At 52.7% G+C, this 22,299-nt stretch overlaps 1 protein-coding gene and 1 long non-coding RNA gene across 4 annotated transcripts in view; both read right to left on the reverse strand.

Annotated features, from left to right (window-relative positions):
• ACTN1 (actinin alpha 1) overlaps positions 1–22,299 on the reverse strand; it is a 96,160-nt gene that overhangs the window by 61,223 nt on the left and 12,638 nt on the right. The window lies entirely within an intron of this gene.
• On the reverse strand, positions 542–16,861 carry LOC114904638. The gene is made up of 3 exons (XR_003796000.1): positions 7,397–16,861; positions 5,558–5,661; positions 542–3,178 (listed from the first exon to the last, which is right to left on the reverse strand). It is a non-coding gene; the product is annotated as an uncharacterized LOC114904638 (long non-coding RNA).

The raw sequence follows: 22,299 nt of genomic DNA on the forward strand, positions 1-22,299 counted from the left end.
TCAGAGGCCAGGGATGCCCTCCCCAGCTCACTGTCCAAGTGCTCTGTCAGTATTAACACAATTAATCCCCCCAGCCACCTTATGAGGTAGGTGCTATCATTAATCCCATTCTACAGAGGAGAAAACTGAGACAGAGAGACGCTCACAAGGTCACATCACACAGTAGCCAGAGGAGCCAGAGAACTGGGCGCAGAGCCCAGGCTCCTAACCCCGGGCTCGGTCAGCCTGGCTCTCCTCCCTCGGGCCCCTCCCAAGGGCCCAGCAGCAAGTCACGTCACGTGCACCGGCCCGGGGCGGGGCTCTTCCTCTCACACTGCGCACCAGCCCGCCTCACCCCAGCCCAGTTGGATCACCCTCCGGGGGTGCGCCCAGGCAGAAGCAGCTCCCGAAGCCCCCAGGTAGAAGTGACGTCGCTGTGCAGTCAGGGCAGCCCACCTCGGCCTGGAACGCCCTAACGGAGCAATTCCAGTGCCTCCCACCCACCCTCCCCAAGCCTCTCCACCCACCCTCCCCAAGCCTCTCCACCAATACTGGGAGAAAATCAGCCTGAAAGCATCATTAAGAGCCACTTAAGGGGAAACTGGAGAAGGGGGTGGTATACAGAGGACCTAAACTAGTTTTCCTTTAATGGACCAGGCCAACCTTGGGAATAAGGAAGCAGGGAGACAGTGGGCCCCTGTACCTGGCACGGCCAGCTGGCCTTGGCCACGCCCGTTCCTCTCTCCCCGCACACGCCGCCTTCCACCATCTGAGCAGGGGAGCCAGCCCTGCCTGTGCTTCTAGAAGGCTTCCCAGACCTAATCATAAAAGGAGGGGAAAGGAGGGAGAAGTAGACCTACCTGCACAAAGGACTTCCAGGACTCTGCCAACAGCCCCGGGAAGGTGCTCGGGCACCTGACCCAGGCCACCCCCTAACCTCCTTATACCTGCTGACTCCCAGTGGCTCTGGGACAAAGCCCATGCTTATCATGCTCACCTGGGCCCTGATTTCAGAAGGCACACCTGGGGAAGTATCTTAGTGGGGGAAGGGCTCCAGCCCAACACCCTACAGCACTGCCCCTGTGGCTGGTCTCTGCAGGCCTCCCACAACGGGCAGCAGAAGGGCACCACTGGTGCCCCTCTGCCACCACTGCAGCCTTGTTACTCACCTCTTTCCTGTCACCCCATTTCTCTCCATCCCCCACCCTTTCCATGCTTTGCTGGAATGTCTGCAGGCACAACGGACACACAGCACTGGGAGATCTGGGTTCTAATTCTGTTTCCACCATGAGGGAACCAGTGGTTCAGACCACCACCACCTCGGGTCTGTCCCTTAAACTTCACCATCTCACCTATAAAATCTCCCATTTTGCGTGCAGCCACACCTGCCTCAGACCTGCCTCAGTGGCCTCTTGTGAAGATCAGATGATACAGCCACCGGAGGGCAATCTGAGGGAGGCGAGTTTTCCCAAGTTGGCCTACTGATAAAACATGATGAAAATACAGACCCCAAACCGACAAGCGCCATTCTGGTTCAGAAGTTCTGGGTTGACGGCCGAGAATCGGTATTTAACAAGTAACAGGTACTCGGGTGAATCCTAGAATCAGGCGAGTTTGGGCAACTCTGGGCTGTGGAAACGAACAGGAAGTCTTTACCACCTTGCCTTCTGGGTAGAGAAGGGAAAGAAGAGTTTGTGAAAGGGCTCCTTGGCTTTGGGCTCGCTTCCAAAATAACAAGCCCTGCCCCCGCTTAGGGAGCCCACCAGGCGCAGGACACCATCATCTCCTTTAGTCCTGGCAGTGATCCTGCAAGACAGACTGCCTTCTTTTTTTTTTTTTTTTTTTTGCGGTACGCAGGCCTCTCACTGTTGAGGTCTCTCCCGTTGCGGAGCACAGGCTCTGGACGCGCAGGCTCAGCGGTCATGGCTCACGGGCCCAGGCGCTCCGCGGCATGTGGGGTCTTCCCGGACCGGGGCACGAACCCGTGTCGCCTGCATCGGCAGGCGGACTCTCAACCACTGCGCCACCAGGGAAGCCCTGCCTTCTTTTTATAGATGAGGAAACTGAGGCTCAGAAGGAGGACCTGTTCAAGGACACAGCTAATAAGATGGCAGAGCTTCCCTCACCCCAGAACTGGCAGCTCCGAGGCCGGGCTTTTCCCAACACCCCGAAGCCTCTGCAGGATGAACTCTCCTGCAGGGAGGGGCAGAAAGGAGCCAGCAGCTCCAAGAGGAATTTGCAATCCTGTTCCCTCCCCAGAGCCTAGACACGACCCATGCGTGGGTGGTCCCAACCACCCTATCCTGCAGGAGAAAGGAAAGCTCTACTGCATGGCGGTGGAGGCTGCTATTTCCTGTCCTCAAATATGAGGGAGACAGGGGTCCTGGAGCCTGCAATCTACAAAGGTAGGTAGGACGCCCCCTAAGAAACAGTCATACAGCAACCACGGCAGGGGCAGTTCCGAGCCAGACCTCCTGGTGCTGGGGGGCGGGGCTCCAAGAAGGCCTGGCAGGGAAGGGTGCTGAGATCAGAAGACATGTCACATCTAGAATGAAGCCCAAGGCACCCCGGACCCCTTCTTCCCCCCAACACACAATCCCTGCTCAGCAAGCAGCAGCCAGCCCCACGAGGGCTCTGAGCAACTGCGGACTCCCTGGAGAGGAAGCAGTTTCCTCCTGCAGACAGCATCACACGGCCCCTTCCTCCTCTCACCCAGTCTCTCCAGGGACCAGACAACCGAGAAGCAGAGGGAGAGCGCCATATCCTAAAACCTCGCCTTCCTGCAGCGTCCTCACCCAGGCCTGGCAGCTGATAACGTCTCTCCCACTTAAAGGGCACAACAATGACACAGCTGACATTTAGTGACACTTACCAAGCACTTTGTATTGATTATCACATTTACTCTTCACAACAAGAGGTAGATTTTTTTTTTTTTTTTTGGCTGTGTTGGGTCTTCGTTGCTGCACGCCGGCTTTCTCTAGTTGCAGGGAGCGGGGGCTACTCTTCGTTGAGGTGCACAGGCTTCTCATTGCGGTGGCTTCTCGTTGTGGAGCACAGGCTCTAGGCGCGCAGGCTTCAGTAGTTGTGGAGCACAGGCTTAGTTGCTCCACGGCATGTGGGATCTTCCCGTAGCAGGGCTCAAACCTGTGTCCCTCGCATTGGCAGGTGGATTCTTAACCACTGCGCCATCAGAGAAGCCCTAAGAGGTAGATTTTGATTCCCCCTTTTTAGAGATGGAAAAACTGAGGCTCCAGAAGGTTAAGTAACTCAGTTGGCAAAGAGCAGGCCTCAAGCCCCAAACCAGGAGTTTCCTAACCAAATTCCAAATTCTTTCCACTTTCTCTTTCTCTCACTGAGCATCCACTAAGTATAGGGCACTAGACCAGTGACTACTAGAACAAGAGAGGGCCCAGCTCTCAGGAAGCCATGGCCAAGCTGACAGATAACTACACACCCCACCAGTGAGACACAGACTGAGCACCCAGGGGAACGATACACAGATCCCTGCAGGGGGCAGGTAGGCGGCACGTGGTGGAGGTCCATTCCAGACAGCAAGCAGCAACCAGTTTGCTCTGCGGTGTGAGCGTATTTGGGGGCCTGACTTGAGATGGTGGTCGACTGTGGGTAGAGCAGGGAGCAGGAGAGGAGAGCCTGCTCTGTTAGCAAGAAATAGACCTTTTCTCCAAAGGCAGCTAGGAAGTGTTGCATTAGTCTCCGGAACTCCCCGGCCAGCAATCGTTCACAGGCTAACCCTCTGGGAGAGAAACGGCCTGGGGCAGGAAGAACTGGGGGGGAAAAAACAAAAAAGCGAATGGGGAGAGTGGGGCCAGTTGGCTCTGGGGTCCCCGTTCCACCCCAGGGCACCCAGAAGACTACAGCCCCCTTCCGCAGATCTGCAGCAGGAGAAGTGATAGGAACCTGGCCCAAAAAGGCCCTTCTTCACCGGGAGATGCCGGAGCTTCACACTAGCTCAGCAGCTCCAAACCTCCCTAGAGCTGTGCTGCAGCCAGCCCCGGACACGGTACACAAAGGAGACCCAGATGGCCAGCCCGCCCACCTGCCCACCTCTGCCGACAGCTACCACAGCAGACCAGCGGGCCAGGGACCCAGCCCTGGGGGAAAAGGAAGGAGGGTGGGGGCGGGGGTGGGGTGGGGGGAGGAGGGCGGGTGCCCAGGGTGCTGTGCTGACCTATCAACGCTGCCACAGGTGCTCAAAGAGCCTGAGAGTCGCAAACAGTAAATACATAAAATTTAGCAATTCCATTTCTGGGTATATACAGAAAAGAAATGAAAGCAAGGACTTGAACAGGTATTTGCACACCCATGTTCACAGCAGCGTGATTCACGATAGCCAAAAGGTGGAAGCAACCCAAATGCTCATCGGGAGATGCACGGGTAAACAAAATACGGCATGTACATGCAATGGAATATTAGTCAGCCTTAAAGAGGAAGGAAATGTTGACACACACCACAGCGGGGATGAACATTACAAACTCTATGCTGAGTGAAGTAAGCCAGACATGAAAGGACAAATGCTCTCTGACTTCACTTTAATGAGGTCTCTAAAGCAGTCAAGTTCACAGAGAAGAAAGTAGAATGGTGGGGGGCCAGGGGCTGGGGGAGGAACAATGGGAAGCTACTGTTTGATGGGTACAGAGTTTCAGTTTTGCAAAATGAAAAAGTTCTGGAGATGGATGGTGGTGATGGTTACACAACAACATGAATGTAACTATTGCCACTGAACTGTCCACTTAAAGGTGGTCAGAATGGTAAATGTTATGTATACTTTACCACAATTAAATAATATATAAATTAAATACAAAATCTTATGTGTGGCATAGAAGAATAACCATGTCACCTGTGGGGAATTGTTTTTTTTTTGTTTTGTTTTTCTGGGTTTTTTTTGTAACATGAGCATGTCTTACTTTCATAATAAAACCAAAAAAGAGATTGAGACTTATAAGGCAAAAACATTTCAAATCACGACGCATGAGGGGGTTTAACAACTCCCAGTTCTTAGAATGGGACAATGCTGTCACCGGACTCCTCCCCTTGCTGCCACCACCAGCCTGCCCTGCAGAGGACCACAAGAAACGCCCTCCCAAAGGCAGTAAGGCAGACTTGGGGTGGGGGACAGCGGTACTGTCGCCCGGCCCTCCTCCACCCTTCATGAGACCAGCAGGAGGAAAGTGCCGCTGACCCAGGGCCAGAGGCGGTGAGAGGGTTGGGGGCCCCTCCCTGGGCTCTGACTCCAGGGTGACTCCAGCTCTGGTTTCCCCGCAAGGAAATGAGCCCGCCCGCCCTTTTTTCCCCTTCTAGGACAGCACAAGGGAATGACGTGGCCCATCTCTGCATGCCCCGGCCTCTCCCCAGTCGGCTCTGGTGAAAGCACCCTCCGCAGTGGGGAGCAAGCTAGAGCGAAGAGGGTGGCAGACGAAATGGCTCGTCCGCACGACTGAGGAAGACAGGGGATGGGGAGGCCAGCGGACCCTCAACTCCCTCCACGAACACACCGGGCTCGGGCTCCGGTCCTGTGTTCCCACTGACCAGCCGTGTGGCCTTGCCTCAGTTTCCTTACCTGTAACTTGCAGGGGATGGACCCTTTGCTATCGAAGGCTCCTTTCGGCTCTGAAACTCTAGACTTCCCTGAAAGCTGGGTGATGTGCCGGAACTGAGCCAGGGCTGGAGAAGACAAGACCCAGCCTTGGAACAGGACAGCTTCAGAACAGATGCTCAGAAGGAAGCACAATGATTCTAACTGGAACACCAGCACCTCCACCCTCAGGCCAAGCCACCCACTCATCCATTCATTTAATTTTTTCTGAGCTCTTCTTCCCCTGAGCCAGGGACCATGCCAGGGCTGGAAAACGGCGGTGAGTCAGCCAGCCTTCGAGGCGCTCACAGCCTTGTGAATGTTGCCACCAAATTTCAAGACTGGCCATCACGAGCTCTGTCCCCAGAGCCGGCCCTTTGAGGAAGCAGAGCCTGGAAGAGTAACAGCAGGCAGAAGGGGAAGCCATACGGGGCCCTGAAAAGAGCACTGAACCAAACTGGGAGTCAGGAAAGTCTGGTTCGAATCCCGAGTCTACTGCCGACTCTCTGACCTTGGACAAGCTTCTTCAGCCCTCTGGGCCTCCAGTTCCTTATCTGTCAAGAAGGGACTGGATCTGGTCTTTGCAGGACCTTCCAGCTCTGACAACCTGGGCCTCCTGGACGCAAGCCCTCAAGCCCGGAATCACGGCCGGGAGGCCTGCGGGAGCCAGCAGCACTGCTGACCCATCCGGGACCCTCAGACGCCAGACAAGCCAAGCTGACAGCCAGCCAACTCTGCGAACTCTGCAGCTCTCCCTGCAAAGCCCAGCGGCTGGAAGCAAATGCCTGCGTTAACCTCGGGGGTAAAATGGATGCGGAAGTTTTCTCAAAGTTGGAACCATTTATCTTGGGATGGGGTCGGAGGACCCGAAGGAAGCTCTGTGCATCCCCTGTGCCCCACTGCCTAGTACGGGAAAGTGGAGCCCCTCTCGCCCCATGTCTGCCGGATTTGAACCATAAACACAGCCCTTTTCTGAAGGGAAGGACTTAACACAAACCAGATGCAGTAGGGACTTTCCCCCACCCCCTCCTGGCCCTAAAATTAAACATTCAGTGTCCCTTCTGCCAAAATTCACTTGAAGGCCAAGCCTTAAGGAGCCAGCACCTCCGGTTCTCACCCTCACACGCTCTCAATCACACCCCCTCTTAAACAAAATGTCAAGGTCTCCAAATGGAAAATGGGGATGGGCGGCCTGGCCTCCCAGCAGTGCCCAGCACCCCTGCAGGCCAGGGAAAGATCTAAAAGGAGAGATCACTGGGGAAGGAACACTGATCCCCCACTGCCAACCCAAAAGGGTCCAAAGGGCAGCCTCCCAGGAGTGGATCCTGAGCAGGGGATTTGCCCCTGGGGAGGGCACGGGTGGGGCTTGCAGACGGGGCACAGCCAACATGCCGGGAGCGGGCCTGTGCAACAGCCCTGTCCCAGCGGACTCCTGAGATTACTGGAAGAGTTCGCTTCCTGGACTTCAGTTCCCAGTCTCTAGAAATGGGGTGAATCACAGGCATTTATTCAAATAACTCTGATCTCAGTCAAAGCGGTGAGGATCTGGATAGAACCCATCTTAGGAGAACTGGACTCTTCTTGCTGGGTTTTGCAGGATTCCCAGCTGCCAGGCTGGTTGCTCCCTGGTCCTACAGATCCTTCCAACTCCCGGATGAAGGCCCAGACCATCCACCCACCTGCCGCCTCCCCTCCCCACGGTCCCTGGCCGTGCTAGGGCCAAGCCTCAGCACCCAGCGCTAATCAGCTTGCCCAGCACATCCTGTCTCCCCAGGGAGAAGAAACCTCCGCCTGAGCTCTCAGGCCCAGGGGACCATGTCTTACCCCCTCTGTGTGCTCCACGGGGCTCAGCAGTGCACAGCACACACCAAAGTGCTCAGAACGGACAGTCAGATCTCACTGAGCTGCCATTCCTCAAGAAAAAGGACAGGTGATAGCAGAAAAACATTTGAAGCAGGATGTTGCCTCAGATAGCAATTCTCTGACTTGCTATAAAATTTGAGTACTATTTTTTTTTAAGTATTTAATCCTACAACCTCAACACAGCCATTTTCACTTTTGTACGTTATCTTCCTGTTTACGTGGGTTTTACAGTTGCAACCGATTATAATGTACATGCTCCATAAAGTTCTCCTACTTTCAACAGTCTGTTGAACATTTCATTCCTGTGTAATCTTCCTAAATGTCATTTAAAGGCTGAAGATATGTTCCACCACTATCACGTGTCAGGACGGTTTGTAAAATTCCTCCCCTGACGTTAGTGAGACACAGAAGCCTTCCTTCTGCTCCTATGGAGAGCACAGAGAATATTCTGAAGCATTACTTTGTTTTAGTTGGACAGTTTCCTCAGGACACTATCCTGGGGGTAGAATTACCCAGCCCAAGGGTAAGAACATTTCCATAGTTTTTGCTACATAAACGAACCAGATACTAACCCAGGCTGCACCAATCCTCAAGGCCTTCAGAAAAGAGCACAAGCATTTATTCGACTAGAAACTTGCCCTGATCGGATTTTATTTTTACCTTTTTAAAGTTAAGTTGTACTGACTGGAAGAGTTCATCTTCTCTGGGCCTCCAGGTTCAGCGCTCTGGAGATCCTTTTTCTAAAATCTTACCCCCTCTATACCCATCCTTCTTGTAACCCTAGTCCACTCTGACAACAGCAGACCTGTTGTGGCTCCCTTGACGCCTTCCCTACCAGACTCAATGCTCCCCCCATTTCTGAGGCCCCTGATCCACTTCTACGCCATGACCTCCACAGCGCCACATCTCCCCTGCAGAACTCCCACTAGGCAGAGAGGCTGCCAGAGGGTTTCTGGACCTAGAACCCCCGAGAGGACCCCTAGTGGTGTGGAGTCATTGGGGAATTGCCTGTTGAGCTCAGTCCTACAGGCCTTCTAGCTTCCTGCTGCTGGGACCCCTGTCTCAAGGGGGCAGTTTGAGCCCGTGCCAGCAGAACACACTGCTGCTGGCAGACCCTCAGGCTGAAACAATCCAGGGCCATAACTGAGGAGGCGTTCACACAGTCTAGGGCCAACCCAAACTCCTCTTGTCACGCTGTCTGGATGAAAGCTAGAACCCAGACAACAGCCCACAGTCAGGATTTGGCTCAACTGAGTGTAGAGGACCAGAGGTCACTAAGGTGGGACAGGGAGAGGAGCCAGGCGAGGCAGGATACACAACACTGAAAAGCCCTCCCTCCACAGGAAACCAAACAACAGAGCTGGCAGGTCACTGCAGGACACAGATGTTTGTGCTCAGTGGCGAGGCGGGCCCTCAGCAGGCCCGGAGGGACTGGAGGGCAGGATGGGCCGCCTGTCTGATACAGACACCCCTCCGCATGCCCGGGATGAGAAAAGTGGCTTCCACCATTATCACTGCAATACTGCTTCAACACAGCCTTGCAGACAGTCGACTGGCCCACCTGCTCCAAAGCCAAAAACAATCACAGTCAGAGAAGCAAGAGGAGATTTGCTTTCCTTTCTTTCCTTTCCTCTATTCATATTCCCCCTCTGGGTCTGGGGTCCAAAAGAGATGCTTGGCTCACATCTTGGAGAGCTAGCGAATTTGCGGTCTAAGCCTAACAAAGGAGACGAAGCATCACCAGGACGTCCCAGAGGAGGAGTGAATGGGAATGAAGGAGTTGAGTTTGTTTAGCTGAACTCCTGCCGTTCAGACTGAAGCAACAATATTCCCAGGTAATCCTTCGCAGAGGTCTCTAGTGTTACCTAAAAATTAAGGCAGGAGCTTGCTAGAAATGCAGATTCCTGGGCTCTGAGCCCAGTGTACTTGGTTCAGCCGGTCTAGGCAAGGCCCAGGAAGCTACAATTTTTACATGAACTCTAGGTGGTCCGTGGACCACCCTTTAAGGATTACAGCCTTGGGGTGAAACTCTCCCACTTGGGTGGCAGAGGGTGGACGTGCCCTCGGGAACCAGAATGCCTACAGGGAAGCCGTGGTCACCTGGAGTCGGTGGTCATTTAATAAGGTGTAAGGAGGAGGCCCTTAATTGCTACTTGCCTCCACTCCTCACAGCAAAGAAACCTCTCCTTCACAGAGCAAAAGCACAAGTCACTGCCTCCTCAGGAGTCCCTCTCTCGCTCCAATTACCATGAATTGTAATTGGACCCACCTTGACAGTTCATGTGGTTTCCTGGGTGGGGAGAGGCAAAGAGGGTAGAGTGTCTAACAAACCAGACAGAATTAATCAATCCCAGCCTTTCCACATGGCCGCAAGCTGGAGAGCCTTACAAGGCTCCAACAGGGAGCTCTTTACCCAAACGACCAGAACAGTAGCTGAGACATTCTGATGGCTTCCCCCTTCAGGGCCCCCAAGGAAATGTCCCAACACGCAAATTCTCTGTGGTGAATCCCATGGTTCCAAAGTTCTGATCATCCACAGCCCCCGGACCTTGGAAAACTGTCCCCAACTGTGTCAGATGGGCTGGCCATAGGAGAAACAGCACTAGGGACATCAAGCCTCCTCTAGGTGCACCTCCTAGAGGCCTGCGAGTCCCACACGTGGGTAACTCTAAGATGCCATCATTTAAGCATCACTTCTTCCTCCCCCAAGAGACATCTATGAGCCTCCAGCTACGGTCCCTGCCCAAATCCCACCCAACTCAAGGGGACGGCCAGAGTTGTAGGGAAAAGGAAGCTTCTCTGCACCACCTCCTCCATACTGAAAATAACACAACCATCCAGGTGTGTCCTACTGTGTGCACTGCACCAGGCACCCCCAGTATAATCACCCATTTTGGCATTTGAAGCCACCTAAGAAATCATTAGTCAGCTCTTAGAGTTCTTAGGGACTGAGGCCTCCGTCCCTACTTGAAGTCAAGTCCTATCATGAACAGACCTTCTTCGTCCTCTCACTCCAGCATCTGGGAAATTCAGAGCAGATGCGTAACTGCTCGGGTGACAGAAGTATCACTGTGGGCTGGAGGTGTCAGCAAGCCTCAGCCCAGCACCAGCACCCTAACCAAGAGTTCAGCAAGGGACCGTCCAGATCAGGAAGTGGTCTCCCCTGCCTGGAGGCTTCCTCTTGAAGACAAGCGGTAGAGGAGAGGGTCACCTGGACCACGGGATGCTCGGTTCAGAGAAGTGAGAACCAGCACAGAGATGACAGGCGTAGGTTCTCACTTACGACTCGTCCTACTTCCCTTCAATTTCACCGAACACCCTGGCTCTTCTGACAAACCTCACAGACAGACAGGAACTTGGGGAATGCAGTCAGGAGCCAGGGCTGGGCAGAATTTTCTCAGACACAGATTCTTCTTTTTTTTTTTTTTTTTTTTTTTTTCCTGCGCTGGGTCTTCATTGCTGCACGCGGGCTTTCTCTAGTTGTGGTGATCGGGGGCTACTCTTGCTGTGGAGCACGGGCTTTAGGTGTACTGGCTTCAGTAGTTGTGGCTCGCAGACTCTAGAGCCCAGGCTCAGTAGTTGTGGCACAGGGGCTTAGATGCTCCACAGCATGTGGGGTCTTCCCGGACCAGGGCCAGAAGCCATGTCCCTTGCATTGGCAGGCGGAGTCTTAACCACTGCGCCACCAGGGAAGCCCTCAGATTCTACTTCTTGGCCGCCTGTCCCACCAGCGCTCATAAACTGCACCCCCGGCCCTTGGATCTCACCTGGTGTGTGGCAGCTACTGGGGGATCTGCTATGTTGCCACCAGGCAATAATATTTCACACTTTCCAGCCAAATATCTAAACCCTGAGTTTCCAAGCCAACTTCTTATGTATCTAGCACTAGATGAAAATGTTATGAAGGTCTTTAGAACCTTAGAAATGCAAGTCCACAGCCAGACAGGCCAATGGCTGAAAAGATATTTTGGGTCAGAGGAAAATCAGGCACCCCCCTGCCAGGTAGGGGCACCTAGGGACAGCCATTAAAGGAGGGACTGTCCCAGCTCAAACTCCTGCCTGATGAGAGGCAACAGGTTCACCACAGCAGACCATCACAAGACACACCTCCATGCTCTCGGGTGGCAGAACTTCAGGCAATCCTTATTTTCTTCTTTGTATTTTGCTGTATTTTCCAAATCTGTCACAATAAAAATTACTTTCCTTTTTAATTCGTTTTAAAAAAATAGGTTGAGTGTGCAATCCATAAAAATTTTAAATCGCTATGTTGTACACCTGAAACCTGAAAATATAATATTGTAAATCAACTATACTTCAATAAGAAATAGGTTGTGTGCTGCTGGTGGCACACTATGCCAGTCTGCCTTTCATTTTTGTTAATTTTTATTAGTCTGCCTTGTAAAGGCAACTGACTACTATGTAAAAGGACATACAGAAACGATCATCTCCTTTGATTAACTCAGCTCGTAGACATTATCCTAAAATGCAGGAAAATGTCCACATGAAACGAATAGTTATAGAGGAATTATCTATGAGAGCTCAAAACTGGAAACCATGGGGCCTCCCTGGTGGTGCAGTGATTAAGAATCCTCCTGCCAATGCAGGGGACATGGGTTTGAGCTCTGAACCGGGAAGATCCCACATGCCACGGCACAACTAAGCCCGTGCGCCACAACTACTGAGCCTGCGCTCTGGAGCCCGCAAGCCACAACTACTGAAGCCCACGCGCCTAGAGCCCGTGCTCTGCAACAAGAGAAGCCACTGCAATGAGAAGCCCATGCACAGCAATGAAGACCCAACACAGCCAAAAATAAATAAATAATTAATTTAAAAAAAAAAAAAAAAAACTGGAAACCATGAAAATGTCCAATAATGGGAGAATTAAGAGGAGACGTATGGCTGAGGAGTGGGGCAGCCAGTAGAGGTCCAGGCCCAGGCCCAGCCCTGACCGGACGGCCTCGTCCCTCCTCTGTGGCAAAGAGCCTGGGGCCAGGAGCACCTTGTTGAGATGTACAGCAGACCCCCAAGTGCTTCCAGAGGACAGCTCTGGCCTTGACAGTTTTCCTGTGAAGAGGTGATATAGGCCAAACTCTCATTTTCCTAAGGAAACAGCTTTGGCCCTCATGTGCCCAGCACTGAAAGCAAAAGTCCTCATCTCAGTAAAGGCCTCAGAAAACCTCTGAACACAGGAGTCCACACAGACTGCCCTCCGGCTCCTGTCAGACAACTGCATGTAAGTCTGCAGGAAACGCTGACAAGCATCTCCAAGGACTGGGGCCTCGCTCAGGCTGCACCTCCAGAAACAGTAGAATAAGATTTCATTCTTCAGCTCCCCACAGAAATGCCTTCACACCAATATGATTTAACATCATGCCTTTGGCTCTACTGGGGTTGATTTAAGAACCAAGATACAAAAAAGGTCTCTATGTTCCATGAAACTAACACTGATGGCATCATCCACCACACTGCTCTCCTAAAATGGAAGAGCCCTGGGAGTTCAGTGCTTACACAGAGAGGCAAAGCATCTCTTTCCAATGAACTGGTACACTTCCCTTTACTAGGAAATAACAGATGTGAATTCTAATTTATTGTTTTGTTTTGGCTGCCGGGAAGCTCAAAACTAGGGTCAGTGCTGACTTACAAAAACAAACCTTTTCTTTTTTTTAATATTTATTTATTTAGCCGCACCGGGTCTTAGCTGCGGCGCGCAGGCTCTAGAGCGCGTAGGCTTGGTTGCCCCATGGCATGTGGGATCTTAGTTCCCCGACCAGGGATCAAACCTGTGTTCCCTGCATTGGAAGGCGGATTCTTAACCACTGGACCACCGGGGAAGTCCCAAGGCAAACCTCTTTTAACACTATTTTCTCAATTACCTCACCCCACCACCATCACCCTGACAAAGCTCTGGGTCGTCTAACTTTAATTTAAAACTCTGTTTTACATGAGCCTTTTAACATGTCTCCTCAAACGTTTTTTGGAAAGAGGAAGGAAAATACAAATAAATATTTATTCATGAAAAAATCCCTACACTTTCTCCAGGGAAGGAACATAAAGGCTATGAGGCTATATAAGAAAAAACATCTTTGATAAAATGCCAAGTGGGAAAATATAAAAGCAAACTAAATTGCAGATCCACTGTGATTACCACTATCAAAATAATACAAGCATGAGGATAAAAAAAAAAATAGGTTTTTGAAAATATAAGTAGTTGTGTTTAGGTGAAAGGGTTAAAACGGTCATTTCCTCAAACCTCCAAAGTTGTTTATCTTCTCAAAAGGAAACAGAGGCCCATGTTGGTGAAACAAGTAGCCAAGCCAGAAACTAGAAAAGCAGAGTTCCCCTGGCCTGTCCAATGTCATCCCCAGTCTGCCACACCAGGAGGGACAGAACAGGTTGGGGCCCTCATGTGGCTCCTTAGGGACTGGAACCCAGTGGATGATGGTCTACATTTCATAGGGTCTCGAGGAAGATGCTTGGTGCCCTGAAATCACAGTTGTTTGAGATTCTGGCCATCCCCTGGCAGTCAGTGGACATGGCTCTGCGCACTCCCTCACAAGAACAACAAATCGCACACATGGTGGGTGGGGAGGAAGGAGATGAGCCACAACCCCGGACCTCCAAATACCTAGGACTTGATTGGCAAACTAGCGACCCCTCAGCCTTCCAGTGTCAGATCAAATGCCACTCCCTCCCGGAAGTTTTCCTCACCCACCCTCAGAAACCAGCCCACACCTGACCAATACACATTCATGAACAGTCTGAACTTCTTCAAAACCCTCAGCACACCTGAAATCACAGCATCCGTCCAGCCTACGGGACTGCAGGCCCCAGGCCCAGCACAGGTGTAGTTGTTGCCCCATCGATGTGAGCTGAGTGGCCTGCAGATAGCATAGTTCAGCCCTGCTGAGCGCCATGGTTTGGCCAACTGGACTAGAGGCTTCCTCCTGCCTCTACCGGAGGCTCCCCAGGGCCACCAGAATGGCGGGTGGCTTCCTCTACTGCCCCCATCTCGTCTCTAATGACAACAGCCCACATCAGGCAGAGAAGTATCAGTGGTCCGACGAGGGGCAGAGGCAGGGTCTGCCACTCAACTTCTTGCCCAGCCCTGGATAGCAAGCAGGACTTCGGAACAGGCTGACTCATCACCTTGCAGGTGGAGTGAGCTCATTCCCTTCCAGGGCATCCCTGGAACTGGAAACCCACAGCAGAGATGGTTCCCATGGCAACAGGCCAGCACCTCCTCCATGGCTACCTTCCTTGGAGCACCATTCGCCTGTGCCCACGGGTCACTTAACCCACTCTCCCCCAGCTTGTATTCTTAGAACGCAGAATGAGGAGGGTCCTTGAAGGCCCAGTGCCCCCCCTCCCTCCACGTCCCTCCCATCTCATTTCTTTTTGGGTTAGTTGAATACCTCAACTACAAGGTTTTTTACATTTTGTTTTGTCTTTTTGTTTTTTGGCTTGCAGGATCTTAGCTCCCTGACCAGGGACTGAACCCAGGCCCTTGGCAGTGAAAGCGCAGAGTCCTAATCACTGGACCACCAGGGAATTCCCCCATTGCCGTTTCAACATCTCAGGTCTACCTAAACACATTTAAGACCAGGTAACTCCCAACCTAACAGTTCATTCCTTCTTTGGAAAGTCTGACTATTAGAAATTCTGAGCTAGACTCCATTTCCACTCAACCTCCCCCAAGGCCTGCTTCTCCGAGCCCTTGGGGCCCCTGAACATAGCAAGTCCAGCAGAGCCACTCTTCCAGCCTGGAGCTTCTCTCAACAGCCAGGTTCCTTCAAATATTCCTCTGCCGCAGTTCCCACCCTTCCCCAGACTCCACAGGGGATTATGTTGGTCTCTAATCCTCTCAGTGTGCAGTGTGCAGTTCAGACAGGCCCAGAGCCTGCTACTGCCCCACAGTCCAACTCCCCCTGTACGTGACTGTCACCCAGCCTCGGGCCTCTTCCTCTCCGCCCCTCCCCTCCCCTCCTTCACACTCATCCCCGGCCCCTCCCTTCCCAGAACTTGACACTCACTGTCTCAAGCCTTTGGTCACACACGGCCTGGCCCGCCTGGCCCACTCTTCGCCACCACCCCCTTGCCTGACTCACTCTTACATACTCTAGATTTAAATTTTAGCTCACATTATCACCTCCTCCAGGAGGTCTTACACCAGTCTCCTCCAAGGTGGCCTGGGGCCTTCCTTGGGCTCCCTTCACTATATGGGCTGTGACATCGTTGAACATGACAGGGAAATGCTAGTTCATGGGTCTCTCCCCCACTGGCCTCTTCAGAGGCAGACATCCTGCATCATCTGGCCCTAATCTGAAAAGAGTGAGTGCTTAGTATTTCTTACATCTGGGTGGCAAGCGCCTGGGTATTTGTTTTACTATTCTGTACTTTTTAAACATTTGAATGTTTAAGAGAGATCCACAATAAATGTGAACTGAGTGGATGAACTATCGTTGGCCACAGTGCCTTTAGCCCCAGTGTACATGTTTGAGCATCTCATGGATCTGCTGAACTCATCCTTCAGAAACTTTCCTCCCACCCTGGGGCTGGAGCCCAAGGCCACCTGGTCCAGTTATCAAGTGCAGTCAGGTCAAACCTTCAAATAAGCACCTGCAGCGTACCTGGCACAACGGCGTCACAAGGGCACCATTTCATCTCCATTTGTCCCTTCCCACTTGAGAAGGTCTCAGCAGTTCATCCTAGCATGCTAATCTCACTGTAAAGTATCCCAGATGGCTACATACGACAGGTTCCGCTGCTAATTGTTGAAGCCGGGTAATGGGTATATGGGGATTCATTATACTTACTCTCTACTCCTGTGCTTGAATTTTCCATAATAAGGGTTTTTTTTTAATTCATTCATTCATGCAACTAACATTCCTTAAGTGCCTACCACATGCCAGGCATCATGGATAAAGAGAAATAAGAAACAACCCCTGCCCCCACTTGTATGAATTGATAACTTTATTAAATTCTAAATTATTTGCTATCTTATCCCTCCCTGGGAGTTAAACACCTAATGTCACTTATGACAGGAAGACAGGGGAGACCTCCCTAAAGGAACAAATAGCTAATGAGGGGCTTCTAGGCCCCGTGTCTCCTGGGCTTTTCTTCCCAGGCTTGCCGACTCCATCTGCACTTGAAGTCTCCCCATACACAGCGCTCCCCCCATTCAGTACGTGGCTGCAGGAGCCCCAGGGTGGGCCTCAGGGCTGCTGCCCATCTTACACCCCCATAGGAGCCCATGCCAAGATCCCTGCAACTTGGGCTTCCTGATGGCGCAATGGTTGAGAGTCCGCCTGCCGATGCAGCGGACGCAGGTTCGTGCCTCGGTCCGTGCCCCGGTCCGGGAAGATCCCGCATGCCGTGGAGCGGCTAGGCCCGTGAGCCATGGCCGCTGAGCCTGCGCGTCCGGAGCCTGTGCTCCGCAACGGGAGAGGCCACAACAGTGAGAGGCCCACGTACTGTAAAAAAAAAAAAAAAAAAAAAAAAAAAGATCCCTGCAACTTAAAGGCAACTTCCTCTCAAAGGGCAGGATGCAAATGCCCTACATTCTATCATTGCAACTTTTCCTAGAGCCCACTCAGTATCCAGTGCTAGGCCAGCTTTGGGGATAGAAATAAAAGCCATAAGGAGGTCCCTGACCTCCAAGGAATCATGCATGGTCTTACTGACTGGAAATCCTTGGATTCAAATCCTAGTTCTGCCACTGGCTAGCCGTAGGGCCTTGGGTGAATAACTAAACCTCTCTGGGCCTCAGTTTTCCAATCTGTAAAATGGGGATACTAATGCCCACCTCACAGGGTTGTTGTGAGGAATATATGGGTTAGTACATGGAAAGTCCTTGTCCCAGTGCTTACATGTAAAAAGTTAAGGACAGTGCCAGGCACACAGCATTAGAAGAGTCAGTGCATACAGCTCTTACAGTATTATTATTATTTATTATTATTATTCACCAGGCTCCCATAACCCCTATTAACAGGTCCCGACGACAATGGGCACTGAAACTCTCTGAAAAGAAGGAATCACAGAACAAGGCCAGACACAAAGGACAGGCTCTGACTGGCTTCTGGCTGCCCATGCATCATGTATTCTCTTGAATGAGCTTTTCTGAGCAATGCCCCAGCCGCAGCTTAGTGAGTAAGAGGTGCCCACAAGCCTGTAAATGCTTTCCATCTGCCCTCTTCTCTCAGAGGAGGCCAGCAAGGCACCTTCATCAGGGAGATACCCCAGCCCACCTGGGCCCAGGATGCTATAGCCGGGCTGGGAAGTGTTTTGCTGTTGTTTGGGGGGGATTCTGTCCAGCTGCCACTTTCTGCGCACACTGGGCTATAGCAGATGTGGGCACTTTGGCCCACAGACCTGGGCATTAACCTCAATCTGCCGTATACTAGCCTCAGCGCATTCTCTGAGTTGGCGGGGTTTTGATTCCCTCACCTGCAAATAGGGCTGATACCTCCTACCTTGTTGTGGGGAGGAAATATGATCGAGGATGAGAAACAGCCAGTACAGGAGCTGCAACAAAGACGGGGAAACACAAGCGCGGCTATTTCAGAGGGTGGTTGCCTGGAGCACCTCTACGGACACAGGAGCAGCCCAACGTTGACACAGCCGGCAACCAGCACCCTGCGCCCCACAGGAAGGCAAAGAAAGCCGCCCCCACTCCCCCAGCGGTGAGGCCTGGCCAAGCCTCACCTCCCAAGGCCATCCTCAGGGGTGGCCAGTGTCTGGGGTGCCACTGTGGGGCAGGAGGGAAAGAGAACAGACAAGGAGAAGAAAGGAGGAGGGCAAAGGAGTATGGAGGGGACATAAAAAGCCCCCATCTGGCCCTGAGCGCCCCCCAGCCACCTGCACTGCTTGACACAGTGCTGGGACCTGCAGCGTCGGGGACCAGAGAGACGGCCACTTCCTGGTTCCTCAGGAATGCGCAGGAATGTGTGTGTCAGGAGAGAGGTATTTGGGGCCCAGGGAGGGTGGAGACCCAGCTCCTTCTCTGGCGAGGGGCTTCCCTTCTCCAGTCAGGGCTGACTTGCCATCAGGCAGCTTGTCCTGGCAGAGAGGAGACAGCCAGGGCGCTGGGTAGGAGTGCAGGCTCTGGCCTAGCAGCCCTGGGTTCACAGGCCAGAGCCCGGGAGTTGGTGGCTTGGGGCAAATTATTTAATCGCGATAATGCTCAAGCGCTTCTGTAAAGTGAAGATGAAAATGTATGAGGACCTAGATTTTATGGGGTGGTTATGATGATTCATTGATATAATACGTGTAACGGGCTTAGCACAGGGCTGGGCATGCGACACTAAGTGTTAATATCAGGACCAGGACCACTAGTGCCACCAGCACCTGTCCCTCTGACTCCTTTCTTGCTCCCCTCCTTAACGGCAAAATCAGAAGCCAGTGCCAGGAACATCTGAGTGTAAGGGCAGCCATGCACAGGGCCCACCCGTCTGTCCATCACCACCTCCAGCCTGGCAGAGCACAGCTGCCAAGCATGTGTGAAATTCACCTGAACTTGACCACCCACACACCAGCCAGAACTCCAGCAGCTCCATCTGCCTTCAGAGCACAGAGGCTCACCCCGCCTATCTGTCAGCAAGTGTTCTGGAGCCCACCGGCAAGGATGACTTCAGATGATTTATATGTACCCAGAATAAATTCTTTACTAAAACCAGCCCCACAAGGAATGAACTCCTGGCAGTGTGTCCTTGGACAAGTCAGATCACCACTATGGACCTCAGTCTCTTCATCTAATGGGGGGAAGGTCAGGTAACAGTATAGGTCCCTTCTGGTCAGGCATTCCATGAATTGATTTCTTCAAACTGCTACAAGGGAAAGGATAGAGCCAGGTTCTGGGAGTAAACAAAGTGAAAAACAAGGCTGCCCATTGACACCAGTCCCTTGGGCAGATACCCTTGCTCCGGCAGGAGTTTCTCCTACCCACTGAACCCACAGGCAGGCCGCCTCCCTCACACCAGGCAGTGGGTCAGCCAAGCCTACACAAAGGACTGATTATGAACCATCTACCTTGCAGTGGGCAGAGATGCTCTCCCCATCCCTCCAGAGCTACCCCCAGTATCCCCACCCCCAGACCACACCTGGAGCATCCAGGCTACAAGGCAAAGCTAAGGGGCCCATCGCCAACCCAAACAGGGCTCCCCACTCTCCCCTCCCCAGGCACCTGGCTTTCCACTCGGCCACACCCCAAGCAGGCATTTCCACAGTAAGAGAGTCCATGCAGGGCCCAAGACACAGAGCATTGTGGGTCCATAAGGGAAGCTCATTCACCTGGCCCCACCCATGCCCTCCCTAGAGGGTGGGAACAAATTACTGAAAGCTGAGAACATATAAGACTCTGAAAGATAAGAGACTGTGTATTAGCAGGTTATCTTCAGGGCCAGATTGGGAAGCCCAGGGATCAACCTCAAGGTCACCTCAAGAAGTGCTAGACTCTGCTGAGTAATCCCCCCAAAGAGGACGAGAACACAGCATAGTGGCACTGACCCAGACCCTGGAGATCATCTCCATGTGATAATCCAAGCAAGACATTTACAGCAGAGCATCACCGTCATCCTATAACCCAGCCCCCTCATTTTGTAGGTAATGATCAGGTGTGACTTACCAGCATCATACAGTAGCCACAGGAAGCCCTAAGAGGAGACCTCAGGTCTCCCGAGGCCTCGGTACATCATGTACAACCGTGCTCCCTGTTCTGAGGAAAGGGGGCAGGGTCCTCCCAAGCAGCTCTCTGGCCTAATGGTGCCAAAAAAGGGACAGTCTCTCCATACCTATTCCTCTCCTAAATGCCACCTGCCAAGGTCCCAACTGAGAGGAAGCACAAGGCAGGTGGACCAAGGTCTTGCTGAACCCCATATCCTGGTGAGCTGGAGAGCCCAGGGTTCTGTCTGCTTCCACACCCCCAGGAGGTCGAGCCCAAAGACAGCAGGCTGCTGATGTCCGATAACTGAGAGAACCCTTGGCTCTGGGCCTGGAAGGAGAAGGAAAACTGAGGCCCAGATTTTACTTCCTTTGAGGCCCACAAACCCACACAACAGGACCGGAAACTCCCTAAGAATTTCTGAAGTAGAGGCCTCAGCCAAATGCAATAGGGCAGGGAGTGGAGGGATGTGTCAGCAAGGCCAGCTCCTCGGGAGGGGAATCCGAAGGGAGCCGCTGGCCAAAAGAGGAAGAAAGGCAGCTGGACCACCTAACAGGGAGCTGGAGCCCTGCGCTGGTTCCCGCCTCCCCGCAATAGGACACCCGGGGAGGGGGTGCCAAGCAGCAGCGTGGCAGTCTCAGACCCCATCCCGAGCAAAAGGCCGCTTCCCCAGCTCGGGCCTCCTCTTGACCCCAGGCCACACTTCTGAGTCCTGGGAGCCAGCCCTGCTCTGCGCCCTGCTTCAGCCCCATCACTGGAGTGACCCTTGGTGACTTGGGAGGTCATCACACCCAGCACCTCGGCATCTGCAGACGTCTCCTGCTGGACTGTGGCTACCGCACCCCCTTGAAATGTACCCACTGTCACCGTCCATCCAATATTTGGTGAGTACCTACTATGTGCCGGCAGCAGGCTCCTGAAGAGTCACCCTTTCTTGGGGTGCAGAAGCACATCTCCCTCCCCAAGCCTGGGCCTCCCAGAGAAAGACATGGTTTTTATTTTGGGGCAAGGGAGAGGAGACGCTAGGTAGACGCTTTGTGTTCAAGACCTCTACAGTAGATTGCAAAAACAGCCCCAATTCTTCACCCCTGCCTACGTCTACCCCCTCTGCCAGTAACTTTAGAGTGTCATCTCACTTGTTAAAAATGCAAATTCTCAGGCCCCACCCCAGACCCACTGAATGACCAACACTGAGGATGGGGCCCTGCGACCTGTGTTTTAACAAGCCCTCCAGGTGATTCTGATGCACATTCAAGTTTGAGAACCACTGCTCTACTCCACAAACCACCCCTATCCTTCTAGGCTTCAAGGCTCTGGGATGAGGTGGCATGAGTGTCTGGATCCCAGTGGCACAGCCTTCAGGAGCCCCAAGTAATGGACCCCTTACTAGGAGGCCCCAGGAGACCCCACAAACCCACCTTCACTCATCCAAGGAGTCCCGAGTCAGTCACAGATGAATGACATCCCCTGAGAACCCTCCAAATGTCCTCAGAGCCAAGAGTTTCACAACAGGGCCCTACGCAAGTGCGGTGAGGGCTGCCAACACGGCTGTCCTTTCCAGCTCTCTCCAGCCCATCCTCTACCTAGGCGCTAAGTGAGCAATGCAAGGGCTGAGTGGCTGAGAGCCACGGGATTAGGAAGAAAGGGCCGGAGCCAGGAAACCAAGCGGGGACAGGGAGACATAACTGGAATCCCACTGGCTGCCCCTGGGATCCAGGCAAGACACGCTCAGCCACGGCTTCCCACCTCCCGCCTCTTCCAAAACTCTATGTGCAGATAACAGCTAACTTCCAAATGTTGCAAGAAGCCACTGTGAGACATACAACACACATTCATCTAGAAGCATTCCCAAATTCACAGTAGCTTTCTGTCATTGCATATTTGCTTCATCAAGGAACAATAAAAGCAGAAGGGCTCTCTCCTGGGAGGAGAAAAGAATGGCAATGTGGTGGGAGTCCCTAGGAACCTGACTCTCGAGCCCTAGGAGGAGGGCAGCAGACAAGGGTACAAGTGCCCCAGGGGACGAGAACCAGGTGTCAAAAGCACATGTGGGAGGAAAGAAAACAAGAAACAGACTGACTGCTCCTGCCCTCCCTCACCAAATACCAGTGAGTCTTTGAACTCTGATGGGGCAGGGAGCTGCAGGTGACCACAAAGAGCCACCCGCAGAGGCAAGAAGCCCAGCTTCCGGTCCCACCTGCCACCTGTA

The sequence above is a fragment of the Monodon monoceros genome, unplaced genomic scaffold (assembly GCF_005190385.1).
Source record: "Monodon monoceros isolate NGI ecotype Baffin Bay Population unplaced genomic scaffold, NGI_Narwhal_1 Super_Scaffold_21, whole genome shotgun sequence".
NCBI classification, from domain to species: domain Eukaryota; kingdom Metazoa; phylum Chordata; class Mammalia; order Artiodactyla; family Monodontidae; genus Monodon; species Monodon monoceros.